The sequence below is a fragment of the Helianthus annuus genome, chromosome 2, assembly GCF_002127325.2.
Source record: "Helianthus annuus cultivar XRQ/B chromosome 2, HanXRQr2.0-SUNRISE, whole genome shotgun sequence".
Classification (NCBI taxonomy): domain Eukaryota; kingdom Viridiplantae; phylum Streptophyta; class Magnoliopsida; order Asterales; family Asteraceae; genus Helianthus; species Helianthus annuus.
The window spans coordinates 132,629,215-132,635,214 of NC_035434.2; positions in this window are offsets into that span (position 1 = coordinate 132,629,215).

The window sequence follows — 6,000 nt, forward strand, 5'->3', positions numbered from 1 at the left end:
GCAGCATTGATACTTGTGTGATAACTGTTATTATAAGAAAATTCTATTAAAGGTAAGTGTTCGTCCCAGTTACCTCCAAAATCAATTACACAAGCTCTAAGCATGTCCTCCATTGTCTGAATTGTCCTTTCGCTTTGTCCGTCCGTTTGAGGATGATAAGCTGTGCTTAGATTTAACCTGGTTCCCATTGCTTTTTGGAAACTTGACCAAAAATGAGAGGTAAAACGGCTATCTCTATCCGAAACAATTGATAAAGGAATGCCATGTAATGAAACAATTTTATTTACATATAATTTGGCTAATTGTTCCATACTAAAGGTTTCCTTCATTGGTAAGAAATGAGCTGACTTGGTTAACCTATCTACAATCACCCAGATTGTATCATTACCTTTCTTTGTTTTAGGCAATTTGGTAACAAAATCCATTGTTATCAATTCCCATTTCCAAACTGGTATTTCTAATTGTTGTAACAATCCTGAGGGTTTCTGATGTTCAGCTTTAACTTGTGAGCAAGTTAAACATTTAGAAACATAAGCTGCTACGTCCTTTTTCATTCATATCCACCAGAAATTTTTCCTTAAATCCTGGTACATTTTATCACTTCCTGGATGCATCGTATATTTAGACTTATGGGCTTCTTCTAATATACAGTGACGTAAATTTCCTAATTTAGGTATCCACATTCTCTTTTTATGGAACCTCCAAATTCCATCTGTTCCTTGTTCTAATTCCTTAATCATTCCCTTTAATTTTTCAGTATCCTCCTTGATTACTGATTCTTGTGCTTTTCTAATCTGTTCGTTTAAATCTACTTGTAGATTTAATTTAAGAGAACGTACCCTTTTTGGCTTTTCGTGATATTTTCGACTTAAAGCATCAGCCACCACATTGGCTTTTCCTGCATGATACTGGATATCACAATCATAATCACTAAGCAATTCCATCCAGCGTCTCTGTCTCATATTCAACTCTTTTTGCCCGAAGACATATCTTAAACTCTTATGATCTGTGAATATGGTGAACTTACTACCATAAAGATAATGTCTCCAAATCTTAAGGGCAAAAATTATGGCTCCTAATTCCAAATCATGGGTCGAATAATTTCCTTCATGACTCTTAAGTTGTCTAGATGCATAAGCTATAAACTTTTGGCGTTGCATCAATACGCATCCATAACCTAACTTAGAAGCGTCACAAAAGACTACAAAGTCTTCAGTTCCCTCTGGTAATGCTAGTATCGGTGCATGGGTTAATCTTTGCTTAAGGATTCTAAAGGCTTCTTCTTGTTTTGGTCCCCATTTAAACTTAACAGATTTACAAGTTAACTTAGTTAAAGGAATGGCTATTCTAGAAAAATCTCGAATAAATCTTCTATAATAACCGGCCAATCCTAAGAAACTTCTAACTTCAGTTGGTGACTCTGGGGTTTTCCATTTGGTAATTGCCTCGATTTTTGTTGGATCTACATGAATTCCTTCATGGTTAACTAAATGTCCGAGAAATTGTACCTGTTCTAACCAGAACTCGCACTTTGAAAATTTAGCATAAAGCTTCTCTTTTCTCAATAAACTTAAAAGTAAGTGCAAGTGTTTTGCATGCTCATCTTTACTTTTAGAGTAAATTAGAATATCATCTATGAAGACAATTATGAATTTATCCAAATATGGCTTACATATTCGGTTCATCATGTCCATAAATGCGGCTGGGGCATTGGTTAAACCAAATGGCATGACAGTAAATTCATAATGACCATACCTTGTTCTGAATGCGGTTTTAGGAATATCCTCTTCCTGTACCTTTAATTGATGATATCCTGATCTTAAATCGATTTTAGAGAAAAATCGAGCTCCTTGAAGTTGATCAAACAAATCATCGATCCTCGGTAATGGATATCGATTCTTAATCGTGACTTTGTTCAATTCACGGTAGTCAATGCACATACGCATTGATCCGTCCTTCTTTTTAACAAATAAAATCGGCGCTCCCCATGGCGATGAGCTTGGCTGTATAAATCCCTTCTCCAACAACTCGTCTAGTTGTTTCTTCAGTTCTTGCATTTCCGCGGGTGCTAAACGGTAAGGTGCTTTGGCAATTGGTGCTGTTCCTGGTAGCAGATGGATTCTGAATTCGACTTCTCTGTCTGGCGGTAGTCCTGGCAATTCTTCTGGAAAGACATCTGAAAATTGGGATACTACTGGGATATCTTTTACTTCTTTTCCTTTAGTGTTAGTGATTATTGAAATCAAATACACTATAGATCCTTTTCTTATACAACTTGCAGTTTTCATCACAGAGATGAATTTAGTGGATCTAAAAGGTTTATCTCCTTTAATTGAGATCTTTTCACCTCTTGGTGATTTTAATTGAATTGTCTTTTGATCACATAAAATACTGGCTTTATTGGCTATTAACCAATCCATTCCTAATACTACATCAAATCCAACCAGATTCATTGGGTAAAGGTTTGCAATAAATTTTTGATTAAAAATTTCTATTCTTGCCCCCTGCAAGATTTCAGAAATCTTAACAGTTTCTCCATTTGCGGTTTCCACTAGACATTCTTGTGGTAGTTTAGTTAATGATTGATTTAGGAGTTTGCAAAACGAAGTATTAATAAAACTTTGGTTTGCACCAGAGTCAAATAATACTTTAGCAAAAATATCATTAACTAAAAACGTACCAGCAATTACGTCTGGAATCATCCTGGCTTCCTCTGTAGTTAGCACGAATGCTCTGGCATTTTTAGGATTTTTGTTGGTTGCAGCTGGAGCCAATTTCGGACAGTTTGTCCTAATGTGACCTTTTTCCCCACAATTGAAACACATTCCATTACTGGATTTCTTCTTGCAATTCTCTTCCTTGTGTCCTAGGGCCTTGCAAAAATTACAGTAAGTAGAGCATTTTCCAGAATGCTTCTTTCTGCAGGCTTTGCAGTAGGGTGCAGAGGTAGAACCTACATTCCTACGATTGGAATTCCCAGAACGGAATTCTTGAGTAAGCCTTTGGGTTAGGTTTCTCCTCTGGTCTTCTTCTCTAGTACGGATTAACTCATCTGTCAAGGTATTGGCTAGTTCTACAGCTTCCTCTATGGTTTGGGGTCTAGCTGCCTTGACTACATGTCTAATCTCTCCAATTAATCCCCAGATGTAACGGGAGATTAACACTGGTTCAGGTGATGCAAGGGTAGGTACTATCCTAGCATATTCAAAGAATGTGGTAGTGTAACCCTTACTATCGTAACCCTTACTATCTACCCCGGTCATTCTTAGATTCAGAAACTTATTTGCTATCTGTTCTTTTTCATTGGGAGGGCAGAATTTCCTTTCTACCATATTCTTAAATTCCTCCCATTCCATGTTATAAATTCTATCACTTCCTCTGGATTGGAGGATAGTGTTCCACCATTCTAAGGCTGCATTTTTAAACAGATTTGAAGCAAACATTATTTTATCTTCTTCAGCACACTTGCTTATTTTCAGAACTGCCTCAGTTTTCTCTATCCAGCGTAAAGCTGCAATGGGTCCTTCATTGCCCGAGAATTCTATTGGTTTGCAGGACCAGAATTCCTTGTAAGAACAACCATGTGGCATGGTTCTTCTTCTTTTGGGAACGGGCGCTTGAAGTATGGGTCCATTGTTCACGCTATTTTCGGGTTCAGTTGGTCGCTTACTGCTATGCTTACTTTTATTATTCGCTTCCTGAACTGTTTGAATAATAAATGGCATCGCATCTATAATTCCTTGTGCCACAATATGCTGAACGGCACTATTATCCATTTGGTTTCCGTTGTTATTATTGTCCGAATTCTCATTAACCACGTTAATGTTACTCTGGTTATCGTTATTCAGATTTTCTTGATTTCCCGCGTCGGCCATCTGAATTTTAGACATTTACCAAATATTAATATCACAAATAATATTTATATATAGCCAATCACATGACACGCACTTTTTAACCAAAAGCGTCGAGCATTGCGACTTTTACTCTTTTTATATAGTATGCATCAATACACACCAGTACAGAAATAAAATTTACAGTACCGACTGAAATGTAAAACTACAATACTAATAGTATGCATCCGTAGTTTTTTTTTTTTTTAACACCTACACACATATATTATTATATTATTATTATTACTACCGTATTGTCATCGCGTTCACTGATATGGATTCATCCAAAAATCCATATTGCGCTCATCGTATTTCCATACGAGGCGTTCTCCCACCTGTCGCATACGATCACTGCTTTCTAAAATTTCCTCCCCAAAAGTCCTAAGTTCCTGGACATTTTCTGCACTCATTGGGGGTGCAGGTTCTAGGACTGGGTTTGGAAACTGAGGTACGGGTTCCTGATACGGAGGCATAGGGGCCTGGTATGGGTATGGATTTTCTAAAATTTCCCTAACATATGCGTCACTAATGTTGTAGGGATCTTGAGGATCTAACCCTGGATAAGCTCCTAAGTTGGGTATTGGCACATTTTCCAGAATTGGGTTTTGTTGCACGTAGTCCCTAACATCGTCCCACCAGGGGTCGTAGTTGTTTGGGTCTAAAGGATCAGGTGCAGGTACCCTAGGTATCTCCTCCGGGTTGTACTCAGGCATTTCTATCTGGTTTTCTATTTCCATGGGTTGATCAGGAATTTGTGGTTGGGGTGCTAGCATTTGTTCCAGGTTTGGGTCGGCAGTAGTGGTTGCTAAAATATGGATATTAGCGATACCCCTATTGAGCATATCCTGATTATAAGCATCAGTTTCTCTTTTTGCTGCGGCTAACACTCGCTGTTCCTGCAACTTTTTCATTCTTTTCCTACGTTCGTGCACTCCCCTACTGAACCATCCCCTCTTTTTCTGAGGAAATGGCTCTTCAGACTGAGCCTTAAACACAAAGATCCCTTCTTCTGTGTCAGCAGAATACCCTGAGAGGGCATGCTGAGAAGAGGAGGTGCCTTCGCTCCTAGGCGAACCAGACAGTTGACGATAGGCGTCAGAAGGTCCTTGGTCACTCATACTGTAAACTAACAAATAGTCAGATAACACATAGCAAGAAATACAATTATACACGTATTTCCATAGTTTATTTCCTAACACTTTGAATTTTGATGTCAGCAGAACACTTATGTGGCTGAATCAGTGGCATAGCTCTGATACCACCTTCTGTCACAGCCCCCGATCCCTATCTCCCGGGAACGGGCGGCCGCGAGCCAGTTTCGGTGGTATCACATTTTATTCATCCAATTTGGCAGCGGAAATTTTCATCAGGATCGTAGTTAGGAAATATTTAATCAGAGTAAACCACCATGTTTTATAACATTAAACATATGGGTAAAAACCCAAGTTTTCAATACACACGTTTCATAGGAATAAATCCTATTTATTTAATAAAAACATCCATTTTATTCTTAGGTAACTTTATTGCCACTTTTCCAAGCCTTCAGTGCTGTCCAGCTGGCTTCTATTTGGCTTTCACATTTTGTTACCTGAAACGCGTTTTAAAAACATTTTGTCAGTGGGAAATACTGGTGAGTGAATCCCAGTTTAATCAAGTTTAAGTAAAAACCAATTTGCAGTATTGAGGGCACATCCGCAATTACATTTGTATCCAAGACATCACAATTAACATCAGTGGTACGGTCATACTCAACATATGGGATGCCAGTAACCAATTTTGTATACAAAACCCCAACATACCCACTATAATTGTATTCTTTACAAATACTCAATAACTGCCTTGTATATATTTAATTAAGTGAGGTTTTGTAAAAACAGTAACAAAAAGGTTTACAAAAAGTGGATCAACTCACATTGCTGTCTTAGGTGATTCTTTAGGGTTTCCTGGTGAATATCTATAATTTACACAAATGCACGTGTGTTAGTATAATAACCCATTTTAACATTAGTAATACCCTCCCCGAGACGGCATTCCAACGACTACGTCGGGCAGAACCACGACAGCCGTTACGGAACCCTAGATCAATCGGGCAGCGTATCTAATACGTCTC